The 17,250-nt window shown below is 44.3% G+C and overlaps 1 long non-coding RNA gene across 1 annotated transcript; it reads right to left on the bottom strand.

Moving 5' to 3' along the window:
- Window positions 1-6,686: 6,686 nt before the first annotated feature.
- LOC120750810 (uncharacterized) lies at window positions 6,687-8,713 on the bottom strand. Its single transcript, XR_005700158.2, has 3 exons — window positions 8,600-8,713; window positions 7,995-8,051; window positions 6,687-6,912 (listed from the first exon to the last, which is right to left on the bottom strand). It is a non-coding gene; the product is annotated as an uncharacterized LOC120750810 (long non-coding RNA).
- Between the last annotated feature and the right edge of the window lie 8,537 nt (window positions 8,714-17,250).

Below are 17,250 nucleotides of genomic sequence, written 5' to 3'. Positions count from 1 at the left end.
GAAATCACCTCTTGTGAGCCAGGATTTGACTCTCTCATCTTCCCCCTCCCACTTCTCTGTTATTTCAGGAATTACTAGATTGCTTTATACTTGAGGGAGACCCCATATAAATGGCATGTTTATTCGTGACCATACCCTATCAATCTTTCAAACATGGTGACAGACTGACAAAGCAAAACCACACACTTTCAAGCCCACCTGAATGTTCCTGCCTTAGGTGATATTGTTGTGTATTATTTGGGTTTATATTGTATTTCATTTTTATATTAGTTTTTATAATGGTTTCTTCTGTACTCCCCTGTTCCCCTGGAAAATGTATCATCCCAAAGTTTCTCCCTGCTCCTTTTCCCCACCCACTCTCCCACATTGGAATATAATCCAGCTCTGTTCCACTCCCACTTTATCCCTGATTGGATAGTGGCTTGTCCCCACGTTTAGCCGTTCCCCCTGGATAAAAGCCAGGAAAAGCACACGGATTGGTCTCTTGGCTCGGGGACAGAGACTGGGCTCCTGACCCAGGTGGAGGCAGGACCACAGGAGGAAGACTGACTAAAGCCCTGATTTCCCCCTGATCAAGTGCAGACCCTTTCCTTTGCCATCAGCAGGTGCCTGCTCTCTCTAAGGGAAAAGGTTTGCAGCCACTCTGGGATCTTTAGGGTCCTGAGGAAAAATCCTTCTAACATTACTCTCTCAAGCTAGCTGAGGCAAAGACGGAGCCAGAGGGCTCTGAGAGAGAGACACCAAAAGTGACACCCAAGCATGGTACACGAAGCCACAAGCGGCTCCCAGGAGAAGGCTCGAAGAACCACATGTGGAGCATGTGGCCAAGGAACTTCACGCAGGTATGTGAGTCCAAAAACGTGGCCCATCCACACAGAGACAGACCCATCAGGCTTGGCATTCACTGTGGAGTCCCCAAAACACTGGACTCTACAGAGAGAGGCTGTGGTTTTCCTTTGGACTTAAAAAACCCATTAGACAGCTGCAAAGAAGCCCCGTGAATGACAGGCTGATCCCAGAAGAAAGCGACCATGTGTTTGTGGACAGCTGACCCTGGGAATGGAAATTCGAAGCTCTTTTGCCCCAAAAAGGGTCAGTTTCAGGCAAAGGGGAGCGACTGGGAAGTTTTTTCGTCACCAGGCTGGAGTTTGGTAATTAAAAAATCTTTCAGAGGTTTTCAGGGAAAGGTTTTTTTCTTTGGGGGAAGATTCACACCTTCAGGGCAAACCTTCAGGGTGCTTTTAAAAGCAATTTGGTTTAGGCTGTGCTGCCCCTGGGTGGAAAAAGTAACAGTTTCTCCTCCTGATTTTTTTTTTTTTTTTTTCTCTCCAGTGAGGGGTTTTTTTTGGCTTTTTTCCTTTGATTTCCCAGTTGCAGTCAAAGGGGACACAGAAACTTAAAATTTGAGCAAAAAAATGGGAGCTAGGGAGTTAGGCTGTCTGTGTCTCAAAAAAGGGTCTTTTACCAAATTTTAAGTGCCTTGGATGATGGTGGGACGCATTGTTCAAAGAAACAGTTGAAAAAAATATTCACTGGTTGTTTTCTCACTTTCCCCATGTGTCCTCACAACAAATAAGCTTCCCGGAATTTTGGGGGGCTGTTGCAAAGAAATTGGCTGAATCAGGCACTCCTAAGGACCCAGAAACTGCAAAAAATTTGCTCTCTAGAGCTTTCAAATTCGGCTTGCATTGCAAAAGCAAAATGAAGTGAAAAAACAGCCAGTTCCTAGTGAATTTTCCCCAGTTTCCTCAGTTTCTCCCTCTTCTGACCCCAAAAAATCCTTTCTCCAAGCTTGGGTATTCAGAGGAAAGCAACCCACGAGCCAGTGCAGGGAAGCTGCAGTTCCCCTGCCTGGCTTTCCTCAAATTCCTGATTCCTCCTGCTCTAGTAATCCTGACCAGATTGCTCAAGAAACCCCTAAACCTAACCCAAACCTCCCTTCTTCCCTAATTTGTAAATCCCATGTTCAGCTTGCTTTTGCAGACAGTTTGGGTACCCAAAATCCCCATTTTCGTGATCCCCAAGTTAGTTTCAGTTCGGGGAGGGGGGGTTGTCACAAGATGGAGGGGACCATGAAGTATTTTTTTCCTTTGTCTCTTTATCTCCAAAATGGCTGATGCCAGGAAGAGCCTCTTTCTTTATCTCTCCCTCCTTCTTCCCACAATCCCTTTTGTAACCTGAGCAACCCTTTCCTCTCCCCAGACCCCTCCTTCCCTTTGGCACCGCCCCTGGCACCACCCTCTCTGCTAACTCCACCCCTACCCTCAAACCTCCGCCCTCTACAACTCTGCCCCTTGTGAGTCAAACCTCCAGCCCCTCCCTGCCTCTGGTTCCCATGGTTTCCCCACCCACAATCCCAGGTCCCACGCCCTGTGCGGGGAGTCGGGAGCCCAGAAGCAGGAACCAATCCCAGCTTTTCTGCTACCCTGGTCACATATAGACAGTCAAAAAGGGAGGGTGTTGTCCATGGCGATCGGGACTCCTTCCCCAACAAGGGATTCAGGATTTATGCAAAGATCGTATCAAATTTGGACGTGAAAGTGAGTACTTGTCCAACATTTTAAGAGCAAATTTAGCAGGGAATCCTATAGTTCCCTTTGAAATCCAGCAGCTTTTTGTTTCCCTCCTATCATCCACAGAGTCTGGACTCTGGGAAGGAACATGAGATTAAGAGATTTACTTCTGGAGCTTTGGCAAAATCCTGAAACCACTGTTGATAATAATTTGCCAATTTGATTAGAACACCTATGTGGTGATGGTGAATGGGTCTCAACCCTCAAGCAGGCTCAGGAAATTCCTTTAGCTGTTTCAGAGCACATTAAAGATGCTGCTTCCAAGCCATTCTTTTCAATCCAGCCCGATGGCCCTTTCCAACCTTACAGTAAAATAAAGCAGCTTCCATCAGAACCTTTTCTAACATTTGTGAAGTAATTAGCCAGAGCTATTGAGTTACAGGTTAAGAAAGAAGGAGCCCAGGAACAGGTCCCGGAGGAAATGGCTTTAGCCAATGCAAATGAAAATTGCAAGGCAGCCATCCTCAGCCTGCCCATGGAACCGGCTCCAACCTTGGATGACATGCTCCAGGTGTGTGCCAGGAAGGTTCCCTTCATGACAGCTCACCAAAGCTAGACTTTGAGAGATACAGCCAAGCCACTACAAAGAGCCACTGCTGCAGACGCCATGCCTCCTGCACCTGTACCATGGCCCCCACCCAAGAGAAGAACGTCTCCTGTTCGATCAGGCTGGGCATTGGGCATCTTAATGCCCTTTAAAGAGACAATTTTTTGTCTTTTGGGACAATGGGGGCAGGGGGTCTTGGGGGGCCAAAGAGAATTTTTCAAAAAACTAAAGGACAAGCTCCGGCTTGCCCAACATGCCAACATAAGTGGGGCAAGTCCGAGGAGGGGGGAGAAAAAAATAGAAAATGCAAATGCCAACCTAACTCATCCTGCTTTAACCAGTTCTGCTTTTCAGCAGAAACCACCGGTAATGGTAAAGGATCCAGCAAAGAGGGAAACAGAGGGTTCTCATGATCTAGTCACCTGGGGTTGTGGGTATGCCTGTGTCCACTCCCTCAGGTTTCAAGTGGGTGAAACCTTTCATCCCTAAAAGTGCAAAGCCACCTGCAGAGGCCCCACAAGTGGCCAGTGCTGCCTGGAGAAGGAGAAAGTGCCAAACCCTCTCCTTCTAATTATCCTTTTTCCTTAACAGTGTTTTTCTGAACAATTTGTTTTCACTAGATGTCATTTTTTATTTTTCAGCTTTAAAGGTACTCAAGATCCAAACTCTGAGCATCTCCCACGGACTGAGCCTTCCTCCTTCTCAATTTGATAAGAAATCGGGAGATATTGTTGTGTATTATTTGGGTTTATATTGTATTTCATTTTTTATTGGGTTTTATAATTGTTTCTTCTGTACCCCCCTGTTCCCCTGGAAAATGTATCATCCCAAAGTTTCTCCCTGCTCCTTTTCCCCACCCATTCTCCCACACTGGAATATAATCCAACTCTGTTCCACTCCCACCTTATCCCTGACTGGGTAGTGGCTTGTCCCTGCCTCTAGCCCCTTCCCCCTGGATAAAAGCCAGGAAAAGCATGTGGATTGGTATCTTGGCTCAGGGACAGGGACTGGGCTCCTGACCCAGGTAGGGGTAGGACCACAGGAGAAAGACTGACTAAAGCCTTGATTTCCCACGATCAAGTGCAGACCCTTCCTTTTGCCATCGATGGAGACCTGCTCTCTAAAGGAAAAGGTTCACAGACGCTCTGGGATCTTTAGGGCCCTGAGGAAAAATCCTTCCAACTGTGGTTACTCTCTCAAGCTAGCCGAGGGGGAAATGGAGCCAGGGCTCCGAGAGAGAGAGACACCACAAGGTGGCATGTAGGGAATGGGTCACAGCCTTTGCTAGGAGAACATCAGCCATGTTCTCAAAAATTGCCTAAATTGCCTCATTTTCATTCCCATCTTAGGTGTGAAGCACTGGAAAGCAAAATGGCTTGCAAACAAGGGTAGATTCAGATGGGATTTAGCAAATAGGTGGGGTATCACAGCATAGGACCTTTTCAACCACAGCCGTTTGGGAAATTCAGGTAACAAAACTTACAAGTGAGGCTAGTGCCCCTGGATGTGAAATAACTGAGGCTACCTCAGAAAGAACAGGAATCCCAAACAAGCTGCATTCAGTACCGAATGAAGAGAGAGAATGCTACTCCACGGAAGTCTGGTCAGCATTTCAAAAACAGCGCTGGTTGCAAACAGGTAACTAGGCAGTTGCACCATTTACAGCACCAAACCTCTAAAATCCCAAAAAGAAATGAAAACGTGACACAGCCGCAGCTTGTCGGAGAGCCTTTTCTGCTAGCCCAGGGTACTGCATGAACCATGCCAAGATAAGGGCTGCCCCCAAGTCCTCTGTGCTTGGGTAGCAGTGCAGAGCAGGAAGGCTGTGACTGCTCTTTACCAAGGGGCCAGTTGATACTGTGTGTCTAGGAGCTGCAGCCCAGAAGGAAGGAGCGTGTCTTGGTTTTTGAAAGACAGCCTCCCTTGGAATGGACAGTGTAAATGCCCCTTCCTTCCAAATTATTATAATTTTGCAGTTAGGGGCTTTCAGGTGTAGTGGTTTCATGTTAGCTAAATTCTGGTTGCTAAATTTACTGTAGTGGTCTTAGTGTTCACTCTTTTTTTGTGGGAGAGAGACTAGGAGAAAAGCAAAGCAGGCTCAACCTTAAAAATGAACAAATAGATTTATTAATACACACAAAAAGAATGGAAAAAAGAAAGTTGGGAAAAAAACTAAAAACAGAATGAAACTCCAAAAACACTCTTCCCTCCCCCTACAAACTGTTCACTTTCTTCTAAAACAACATAAAGAGACAAAAGTTGTAATTTTCAGTCAGTTTCACCATTTGAAAATACTCTTTCATCAATTCTTTCTTAGAGTCATGGATCCCACTGAAAACCTAGAACAGTTCTCTTGTGGGCTTTTTAACTGTCACAAAAACAGCCGCCCGGGGAAACCTGCCTTTGTGACCCCTCCCATTAGCAGGTTCCCAAGCTGCTCATGGGTCATGGGTCTTAGACTTTTGCATACTGGGGTTTCAGCTTTTAAAGGCGAATAACTCCAAAGCAATGGATTCTTCACCTCAAGGCATAGAGATGTCTTCTTACTTCTTCACTGGTGCAGAGGGCTTCTCATCTCTGTTTAAGCATCTTACAGGATTAATATTACTTAGTCTATCACAAACACCTTTGCTCAAATTCACACACAAATCTAAACAATCATCTCCCTAAATGCTTATCTTTCTCATAATTTAAAGGGAAAATCTAAATATAAAGTTCATTTCCATGGCTCAATAAGGACAGAATGACAAACTCCTCAACCCCCTGTCCCAATAGTCTTTTCACTTTCGCTCTACTGACTTCATGCTGTTTCTTCTTCATGTTCCCTGTCTCTTTTCTCTCTCAGGGAAGGGTTAGGCTTTGGAAGCTTCATGTTGCTAGGAAAGGGTTAAATCTGCCTAGAATCTTTTCTCTCTCACTGCAGCTCCTGGTATTAGATGTTCAAGGCCACAATGGTGAGGGAGGAAAAACTCACACAGAAACATCAGAGAACAGAGCACCTGGGCAGTCCAGAATCACAGAAAAAACAGGCAGGATCGTAAATGCCTTTTCGGCCCACCCCTCGGTGTAAATCAGCACAGCCCTCAGCTATGGGGCCCCATAGCTCTTATCAGGGGGCATGGCAGAGACCCCTCTCTGCTCCAGGGAAGTTTGGAGAAATTAGTTGTTGTAAAGCAGCAGCCTCTCCTCCCCACACCCCAACGGGGAGCCGACGGAATCTGGCTAAGCCTCGGGCCACCCCTCCCTAAAAGAGGAGGGGGAGCAGCAGGCCCAGTTCAATGTTACCTGTCTCTTTTTCTGGCAAAAGGGAAAAGGGCTGACCTGCAGGAAATCAAGGGGTTTTATATGGTACTTCCCAAAGTCGTAACTGACATTTTTACTGGCCAAACTAGATGCCAATATTTTAATTAACCTTCTGATAGGCCCCTGTCCTTTTTAAAGCAATTCCCAGGTCCTGACCTGGAAATACATTCTACATTTCTCTATAAGTAGAAACACAACTGTACTAAATCATGACATCAGGCAAAGATATGGGAATAGGAGTAACAGTTCTTTACTGGGTATACTTTAAAAAAAGGAAAATACAAATGTAGTAGTACAAAAACACAAGCAGGGTAGCAAACAAAAATCCTGGAAAACCCTGACAGAGTCAGTGATAAGACCTGGCACCCTGTTGCTCAGGGTGTTGGAAGCAGTACAAATAAGTCCTCCTGGAGTAACAGATGTGGTTCTGTGGAGTAGAGCTGGTCTTGTGGAATGTCCAGTGGTGATGAAATGGGTCCAGTCTTCCTCCTGGAATCCAGTGGAAAAACCAGATACCTTGTGTCCTTCAGTCCCAGTTTTTATCTAGGTAAGAACAGTTGGTTCCTCCCCCACTGTGTGGAGCATCTCACAATGGGATGATGGAATGTGTCATGTCATTGGTGGGCCCTAATGGCCCATTATCAGAAGATGTCCACCTGGAGCATGGAGGGGTGGTGAAAGAGATAAGAAATACTGCCCTACCTGGTTTTAACAGCTGGGCCATTATCAGAAGGCATCTGCCCCCCTCCCCCCTGGAGTTACAAGAGAATGATAAAACATCTCCCAAAAAACAGCTTCCAACAGATGAAATAAAATACACATTTTTAGGTTACATAATCCAATACTGAGGGACTCTTGTGTGCTTCACCAAGAATAGGTTTATTCGCACATGGGGAGGCAAGGACAACAGTTGTCAAGCAGTGGGGAACACAAGGTTTTAACGGAGGGACAGGCAAGGTGTGGATACCAGATCTCAACCAATAAGGGAGAAACACAGGAGGGGCTCAGCCAGGGACTGACAGTCAGGTAACGAATATAGACACAGAGGAGGAGGGCTCATAGCAACTTAACCAGTTGTATGTTGAGTATAATAGGACCTTCCAGAAGGAGGAGAAGGACTCTGAGGGGACTGACAAACAGGAGGGCATGTCTGAAGGAAGGATCTGGAACAAGGGGTTTAGACTTAGGCACGATTGGCATAGAATTGGGCAGGGCTTGGGGCTGGAGGACAATGAGGGGGGAAATCTTGGAAGGTATCAAACAAACAGGGGGACACAGAACAGACCATAAGGGACAAAACACACCACAACAAAAATGGAAAACCATGCTGTACTCATGCTAAACATATAACATGAGTAGGCAAAATGTAGATTCATCTCCTTTGGCCATTAAGGTTAGTCTTGAGCACCAGCTCCCAGTCCTGCCATCCCTCATCTCTGGTTACATCTCAGTAAGTGATGTTATCCCATCCAAATTCCCCCTTACTCAGGCAAGCTGGCAGTGTGCAGAGAGCCCAACCCCTGCCAGAACCACCCTGCCTGGGGGCTGTTTATCCAGGAATATTTCTGTACCTCATCCAGTGCAGTCCCATTGATCCTTACGCTGGTGGAGGACTGTGTGCTACGGATCTGAAATAAAGCTGCTGTTAAAACAATCCCACAGTACAGAGGGGAGGGGGTCCTTGCTGGGGGACTCTCCTGTGATGACATTTCCAAGGGATAAGAACACAGCACACACAAAATCCCAATCCCATGTAAAATTGTCAGAATACACACAGTCACAAGGCACACAGGGACCAGCACAACCCTAACTGAAAGAATGCACAGGAGTTCACATAAATAACATGAGATGCTGCCTTCAATCCCTATTTCAAACTCCAGCTGAGCTCCTACTCCAACACACATCCTCTGTTCCTGCTTCCATCCTGTTGCAGCAGATCTCTCATTAGGGTAGAAAAACACACTTATTCAACAACATGAAAAAGGTCCCAGTTTATTCTTCTTTACAGCTCAGTTATCCTGACTCAAACTATTCACTGACTCCGGGCACAACAAACTCCTAGTGTGGGGTCTCAACTGCAGACTCTGGGTGCTGGTTATTCCCGCTGGAATATGACTGCAAGTATTTCCTTGCTGCCTCTGACCACAGGCTCCAACCCCATCAGACCGAGACTAACCTCACAGCAGATCTTTTACAGCAGCAACTCTTCCTTGTTTTGTTCCTCTTGGTGTTTCTCTGGCTCATTTCTTCTTCCTCAAGGCTCCTCTTCCTCCTCCAGGTCTCTCTTCAGTTTCTTCTTCTTCAACCCACCCCTTTTATCACACTTGCCTTTATCAGTCACAGCTGCAACCCATTAAGGGCCAGGCTGTTCCTCTTGTTTGGTAATTAGTACAACTATGACTTATCAGGGGCAAGGTTATCTGTAATCCTTTCTTCTATACCTACACCATCGCCTTGCTGTCTCTTGAAAACATATTTTAGAGGTTTAATTCAGATATGACTCAAAAAAAATTGTCAAAAAATCTATGGAGAAACAGAGAACCAAGTTCCATTTTCAGGCATTAAGACACTTGAGCTAGCGGAAAATATAGATTTTTGACTCAAATAGTATTTAATTAGAACTGGAACGGTTGGACAGATGGGCAGAGTCCAATAGGATGAGGTTTAATAAGTCCAAGTGCCGAGTCCTGCACTTTGGCCACAATAACCCCCTGCAGCGTTATAGGCTGGGGACGGTGTGGCTGGACAGTGCCCAGGAAAAAAGGGACCTGGGGGTTCTGGTCGACAACCAGCTGAACATGAGCCAGAAGTGTGCCCTGGTGGCCAAGAGGGCCAATGGCATACTGGCCTGTATCAGGAATGGTGTGGCCAGCAGGAGCAGGGAGGTTGTTCTTCCCCTGTACTCTGCACTGGTGAGGCCACACCTTGAGTATTGTGTCCAGTTCTGGGCCCTTCAGTTTAGGAAGGATGTTGAGATGCTTGAGGGAGTCCAGAGGAGGGCAACGAGGCTGGTGAGGGGCTTGGAGCATGAGCTGTATGAAGAATGACTGGGGGAACTGGGGTTGTTTAGCCTGGAGAAAAGGAGACTCAGAGGTGACCTTATCACTCTCTACAGCTTCCTGAAGGGTGGCTGTGGTCAGCTGGGGGTTGGTCTCTTTCTTCAGGCAACAACAGACAGAACAAGAGGACACAGTCTCAAGGTGCGACAAGGGAGATATAGGCTGGATATTAGGAAAAAGTTTTCACTGAAAGAGTGATAAAGTACTGGAATGGCTTGCCTGGGAAGGTGGTGGAGTCACCATCCCTAGAAGAGTTTAAAAAAAGACTGGATGTGGCACTTGGTGTCATGGTCTAGTTGAGGTATTAGAGATGGGTTGGACTCGATGATCTTGAAGGTCTCTTCCAACCTAAAAATTCTGTGATTCTGTGATTCTGAAAGACAGAATCGCAAGATTTAGTATTTTGAAGGGTTTTAATTGGATTTGGGACATTAATTTTGAAGACTTAAGGATTTTTAGGAAAGTTAAGATAATAAGTTGCTGAATTAGCTGAAGTAGATAGGTAATCTTTGTTCGCAGTTAACAGAAGCCGGATCTTTGATAATATATCCCGGATTTAGTAACTAATTGCTTGTCAGCTTTATGTTTATGTAGCTGTGCTTGTAATGAAAAACAAAATGTGGTAAATAGGATATAAGATAGCTGCAGACTTCCTGCTTAAAGAACCCATTCAGCACAGGAAACTCTTAAGTTCTACCAAGGTTTCTTTGTCATGACTGCATTGAAAAGGTAGAAAGGTCAGAACAAGGAAGACTCATCTTACTTCCTCATTTTGGGTGACCCCTCCCCAGAAGAGACCCCCAACTCATTTTAAGAAACAAACAAACCATGCATGCTTAATAGCCTTTTTTGCCAATTAGCATACAGAGCGAGGAATGGGAGGTGACAGGAGTATGAATATGTATTTGTATTTGGGTATTCAACACTTTTGTAAATAAAAGGCTTTGTAATGACCTGTGAATTTCGCAGTGTGTATTAGGGAAATATCCTGTGTGCTGCCTGGCCGTAATAAACATACACTTTCTAACTTTAAACTGTTACAGAGTTTTTGTCCGTCACAGTTGGGCATCGATACTAGATCAATACCCATATTTTTTTAATAAGTCAGGTTTTGGGGTGTTTGTTGGGGGTTTTTGTTGCTGCTGCTGACTCTTCTGGTCAATTCCCACTGTTGCTGCTTCTCTGAGGCAATTCAAACCCCACAAGATAAAGGCTCCTAATTAAAATACATAGCCAACATCTAAATCAAGTAGCTGGATTGATTTCTTTATTCACCGCCTACAGAATGGTTTGGGTTAGGAGGGACCCTAAAGTTCATCTAGTTCCAACCCCCTTGCCATGGTGAAGTCACTGCACTTCCATATAAATGTCCAAACTATGATGGTTCATCAGTTTGCTATCGGGGGTACTTGGCAGGGATTTGGGTGAGGTAGTCAGGGCTGCATCTCAACAGGTCCTTTACCAGACCAGGATCGGCAGTTCCTGCCTTGTCGTAGCCAGGAGTATCAAATCCACCTACAGAATAAATCTCCGCCCCAGGGGGTACTTGTAAGGGACCTGTTGTCAGCACTAATGAGGCAGAGAAGAAGAGAGTCACCATTTAATTAAAATGCACACACTAGGTAGTCACATTACTCACCTTGAAGGAGAAGAAACTCATCTGCCTGCTCTCCTAAGGAGCCCAGCTTGATTAATCACTTAAGGGTCTGCCTTACCACTCCACTACATTTTCCCATTGTTCATGTCTCTCCCAGAACTTCCAGGCAAATGTGCCCATTCCCCATTTGCCTGCTGGGGACCTCCGCCGTTCCATCCACCAGCCCACGAGTTTCCACCATTCCAGCTTGGTGCTCTCGGGATCCCAAGGGATCAAACTGCCCCAGGCTTTGTGAAACAAAGCCCCTTGAGGTTCCTGGTTCTGTTTATTATTAATGCTGTAGTTGTTGTTTGTTTGCCTTGTTATACTTACTAGTAAAGAACTGTTAGTCCTTTTCCCATAGCTCTGCCTGAAAAGCCTCTTTGATCTTCTACATTATAACTTGGAGGGAAGGGATTGGAATTCCCCATTCCTAGAGAAGCCCCACCCCTCCCTAGCAGATACCTGTCTTTCAAACCAAGACACACTGATAGGATGGGTCAGCACGTTCTGGAGAGTTACTGCAAGGTAGCCGTGCAGGAGGAAGGGTAATGTTTAGCACAACCAGTCCATACCATGCTCATGCTGTCTTCAGGCTCAGCAGGACAGACTTGTTCAAGGCACAAAACAACCCTAAACTCTGCTATTTAGTCCTGTTTGGTGTGGGTCACACAGATATCAACTAAATACTCTTTTTTATTTCATTCCTAATTTTTTTTTTGCACTCTTCTTTTATGTAGCCATTATAAATAATATCAGAGAAAAATACCAGTAATTTCCAACAAATGTTTGACTCACTTCAGCTAATGGCAGTTCCATGGGCATGTTGGAACTGGATGTCCCTTGGAACTTCCAGGTCCTTTTCCAACCCAAACCGTTCTATATTTCTATGAGTAATGAAGCCATTCAATGAAACATAAAACCAATCTGTTTTTTAAGAATTAGAAAGGAAAATGACTACCATTTAATTTTTTTAGTGTCTTGCAGACTTCTGTGAATTATCCCAAAAGCTTTCCAATAACTGAGCAGCAAATCTCTTTGGTCAGCAGTTTTTCTTTGTGACAAATTCATCCCAAATGTGGGGGGTTTTTTGTGTTTTTTTTTGTTGTTGTTTGTGTGTGGGGGTTTTTTGTCTGTTTTTTGTTGTTGTTGATGATGATGATGTTGTTGTTTGTTTGGGGTTTTTTTGTTGGGGTTTTTTTTTTTTTTTTTTGTGAAAAATGCAAGGTACAGAAAGCATTTCATGGATACTGCTGTGGAGGCTGTGCTCCATGCAAACAGCAGTTATAAGGAATCAGAGGGGGGAAAGTACTCAGCAGAGTACAATGCTGAGCAAATGATTTTGTCTGCTTTTCTACCATCAGAGGTTCTTTGAAAATATCAGATATATGCAATCTGTGTGTCTGAAAGAGAGAAATAGTAGCTTGAGAGTCAAGAAATTGCTCCCAAAGTGATGGCCCAGTAAGACAAAATAATTGCTCAAACAGAATAAACAGAATACTAATGACTAAAAGCTACAGCCTTCTAGGTAAGCCAGTAAAGCAAAATAATTGCTCAAACAGAATAAAACAAATGGAATACTAATGACTAAGAGCTACAGCCTTCTAGGCAAGCCTATAAGTGCTTTACTCCGTTTTTATGCTTATATGACAAAAAAAAAACCACACCCAAATCTTTTAATATGTAAGTAGACAAAGAAAAGCAGAATTTTGTTCACTTCTTTCACACACTCTTTTCCAGTAATGCATGACAAATTAGGCTGTTGAACATAAAAGCCTCCTGTTTTCAGGAATAAATCTCTGCCTCTCGTACCAGCAGTTTTTTCCAACAGAAAAGCATCCTCCATGCACCTGGAGCTATAGCAAGGAGATGATGTTTCTCTTTTTGCCCTGCTCAGGCAGGATTCAAGCCTTAAATCTGCTAAAAGAAAATAATTAAATTCATGCTCCACTGATAAGCCTATTGCACTGTCAGGCAGCAGCTGGGAAGGTTAACCTCAATCTGAAATCACCATTAGCTCTTTGATAAAGAGGTGACAGACAGGAAGGTCACCACAAATATTTGGCCTGCAGAAGTGTTAGTTATGAAGGGACAGCGTTTTTGAGTTACAAAGGTTTGCAGTAAGCCCAGCTGCAAATGCAGAGTGCCTCATGGTGTCGCTTAAATTTCCTTGCCCTGCAGATATTCCAGGCTCCATTGTTATCTATTATCAGTTCTTTCCTCCTGCATTCCTTTGCCAGTACAGATGAAGGTCGGAGGAGAGTAACTCAGCACAAGGTAACCAGAAGTTCAGAGCTCACCTCACTACGCAGATGTAACCAAGGCATCAAACCTCAAGGACAACACCCACTTGGCCCTTGCAATATGTGCCAGACCCCAGAAATCAAACCAGATGATGAGCTACTCCCTTCCAAATACATTTTATTCATCATGAAGTCTATTTCAAGCAACGCTGTGTGTCACCTGTCAGGGTGAATGCAGATGAGACTTCCCAGATTTCAAATTCAAGTGGATGCATATTTCCCAAGCAGGGAGATATAAATGTACGTTTGTGTTTGGGGCATTTCCCAGCCAAAATGCCCTGGGTTTAACATGATGTGCAATCACATCAGGGGACCAGAGGTACCTAGGCTGTCAGTCAGCTTCCAAGGTGTAGGTGTCCTTATAAATCTGTGCACTTGCCATCTAAACTTCACACAGCAGCATCCTACCAAGGATGACAAGCAAGTAAATCCGTCACCTCCCTGGCCCTTTCCTCTTCTATCCTGTTCCTAGCAGCTCTTTGGTCTGCCACTGCCTATAAAATTTTCTACTCCTTATAACTGCTGTGTGAGAAGGAGTCTCAGATCTCTGGGCTCTCAGAGGGGAGAAGAGACACAAGAAGCAGCTGGTTTGGAGAGCAGAGCCCTCCAGCATGGGAGCTCCAAGCAGCAGACAGAGATTTGACTCATCGTATCCCTGCCATGGTTTGCCCTCTCTCAGCATCTCACACACACTGAGATCAGTGTGGGGCTTCCCACTGAGCTCAGCAAGGCTGTGCTTCCCATCTCCTAGCCCAGAAATCTTCTCCATAGAAAACAGGTCAAGGGAGTGATAAAAATCAGCACAGGGAAGGAGAAAACAAACAAACAAACAAAAATTAAAAACACAAAACAAACAAACAAACAAACCACCTCACGAGATGAAGCATTAGGTCAAATCACAGATGTCAAGGACTTTTTTTTTTTGTCACCACAAAAGGTCTCATATCTTAGCAAATTAAAGCAGACACAGCACCAGCAGGCCTTCCTTTTTCTTCCCCTGTGAGGTTTTTTTTTTTTTTTCTTAACAGACTGCAGCTAAGGTTCCCAGATGACAGAAACCCCCATCTCCACATCCTGTGTAATGCCCTGAAGGTGTCACACCTTCACTTTGAAGGAGTAGCTTGCAACCAGGGGCTCTTAGGCCCCCCTCCTTCAGGGGAGGCATCACATTCAAGCAGATTCTGTATTTAGAAGCAAGCAACATCCCTGGCAGCTGGTATTGTAGATATTACATAGAAATTCACATCATTAATCTACTTGCTCATCTGTGACAGGCAGACCTAAAAGCAACTCAGTTATTGATCCAGCTGGGACAGAGATGTGTCATCTTATTTAACACCCTCACAGTACTCTGCTCGAGGGGCTAGAGTTTAAACACATTTTGCAAGCTTGGACAATCTAATTTTGAAAATTACCTGAATTATTATTCTGCATTTAATCACACTAAAATATTGAAATGGCTTTATTTCTGAGTACATTTCTCCCACCAGTTTCCTCAAATAAATTAGTTTTGAAAATCTGATCCAGAACAGTTTCACTTGGCTTTCAGGAGGGGCACTAAAGCAAAGGATGAGATATACCAAGGGCAATATGCATACATTCTTAAAATAGACATCTTCTGTGCTAAAGAAACATTTAATCTATTTCTTTGAATGCAAAGAAATTGATTCATTACCTGACTTTTTTCAAGAAGCAAAGATAATCAACAGTATTATACAAATGACAAGCTGAGTTACTAATCAGAACTGATGTAAAAACAGATAAAACTGCAGTTAGAAGCTCAGGTTAAGGTCAAAGAAAACTAATCATTAAATAAATTATAAATTTCACACATGACAACATTTAGCTCCATTTGGGGTTTGATAGTTTCTGCTTTAAATGTAGATAAACTATACTAAGTTAATATAATTAAAATGCAGAGCTGTCAACATCTATGCTATTAGCAAGAACAGATTTATAAATTAAGTCTGAGGCAGAACAAGACTGAAATCCAGGACATTTCCATCTTCATATTTGTTTCTACCTAATCTGATTTACAAGATGCCGTGAGGCCTAATACCGAATATGAGATGAAACAGTAAGATTAAGTAGTAAGATTAAGTAGAAAAACAGGCTTTAGGGTCCCCCATAATAGATACCATTAAAGAATTAAACATAGATATCGGTGTTAAGTTATAAAAAAGAGGCAAAATAATCAAATTTTCTTTTTTAAAAAGTACCCATTAAAAACAATTTCCTGGCAGTGGGATTTAAGGACACCAGAACAGGAAAACCTCATTCTAACACACAGCTTGGGGAAAATCCCAAACTCAGCATCTTTGTGCCTTCTTATCCATAGAGAACTCCTGAGCCTGGAGCGTACTCAGCTAAGGTTGACATGGCCCCAAGAGGCCCTGGAGAGCATTACAATTGAGACAGTGACAATACCCCAAAAAAGAGTGTACTCCCTTCCCTCAGGCCTCTTCTTGCCCAACACATTGAATTCCTCCACTGAGAGGAGAAAGGAGGGAAGCTTGGTTTAGCCAAGCACAGGGGTACAGCCATTTCAGCCTGGGGAACAGAAGGGAGCTAATTTGCTCTGCTAATAAACCAGGGTTATCAAGCTGGTGTTAAACCCTGGGTAACAGCCTCCCATTGCCTGGAAATCCCTCCAGCAGGACCCATGCAGCTTTCCCATTGCTTTCACCCCTCTATCTCCACCTGAAGAGATCCTTGATGGCCACATAAACATTTTTCAAAAGTATGGGGAAAGTAGACTTCTGCAGTTTTAAAAAAAATGCTATGAGAGACTGAAGGGTTTGAGGGGAGCTTTGGTGGGTGTTATCAGGGAAAGCTTAACTCACAGGAGCTAAAGGGCACCCCTGGGTATAGTCTGGGTTAACTTGATATACAAAAAAGGAAAGATTTTATTAAAGAAAAAATTGATGGTAAGTAGCAGGTTGATCCTGGTATCTGAGTATATATCCAATAAAGAGGGTCCTTCAGCCTGCTGTTTTTGCTGCAAAGATCCTGGATCAAAAGGCTAATGCTGGTATCTCCAGCAGTATTATTTGGGTCACAGAGTTAAAATAAATAGGGTCTTTCAGCTTGCCTGAAGTACTAGACAGAAGACGGTGCCTTATTTCCCCTTTATTTTCCAGTCTGGAGTAGTGGTTTTATAAAATGCCACTCAGTTCCAGAGGCACAGCATAAACATGCAAACAGTCACATGACAGGCGGACTACAGGGACAAGCAATGTGATGCTTTAAAGCATCCAGGAATTGCAGAAGCTGTTTGAAAGAAGTGTTTCAGCATCTCAGTCTGCCTCAGAGATGGGGTTTGCACGGAGCTGAAGCCATGTCAATACCATGGAATTATATCTTTGGCTCCTGCCTCATAGTCCACAGCTGGAGCAGCACTAGCTCCACATCACTGCATGCTCTGCCCCTCATTGACCAGGCTGAGGCCTCAGGTGTGTCCCCCAATCTCACAGCTCAGTGCAGCAAGTGCTTCATTACCTCAGCACATGCCATGGCATGCCATCCCCTCTGCTGAGGCTCAGGCGGCTATGGAACTATTTTAATGGCCATTCAGTGCATTACTTGACACATAAGTCAAGGTAAGGAACAGTTTTGTTTTCTCATGAGCCAAAGAGTTGTCATGGTGAGATTTGTCCCATTGTTTAGCTGACACTGGCTTAAATTTGGTTCTTTTCCTGTACTAGGTGTCTCTTACTCATACTGAAAACACCACATAGAAATTCTCAGCAGTGAGCACAAAGTCAGGCTGATCATGCCAAAGGTGTTCCAAACACGCAGTGCACCGTGGGACAGCTCAGGGTTCCTCTGT

Source organism: Hirundo rustica, chromosome 3 (genome assembly GCF_015227805.2).
Source record: "Hirundo rustica isolate bHirRus1 chromosome 3, bHirRus1.pri.v3, whole genome shotgun sequence".
Classification (NCBI taxonomy): domain Eukaryota; kingdom Metazoa; phylum Chordata; class Aves; order Passeriformes; family Hirundinidae; genus Hirundo; species Hirundo rustica.
This window is presented reverse-complemented; position numbering and strand designations above follow the sequence as displayed.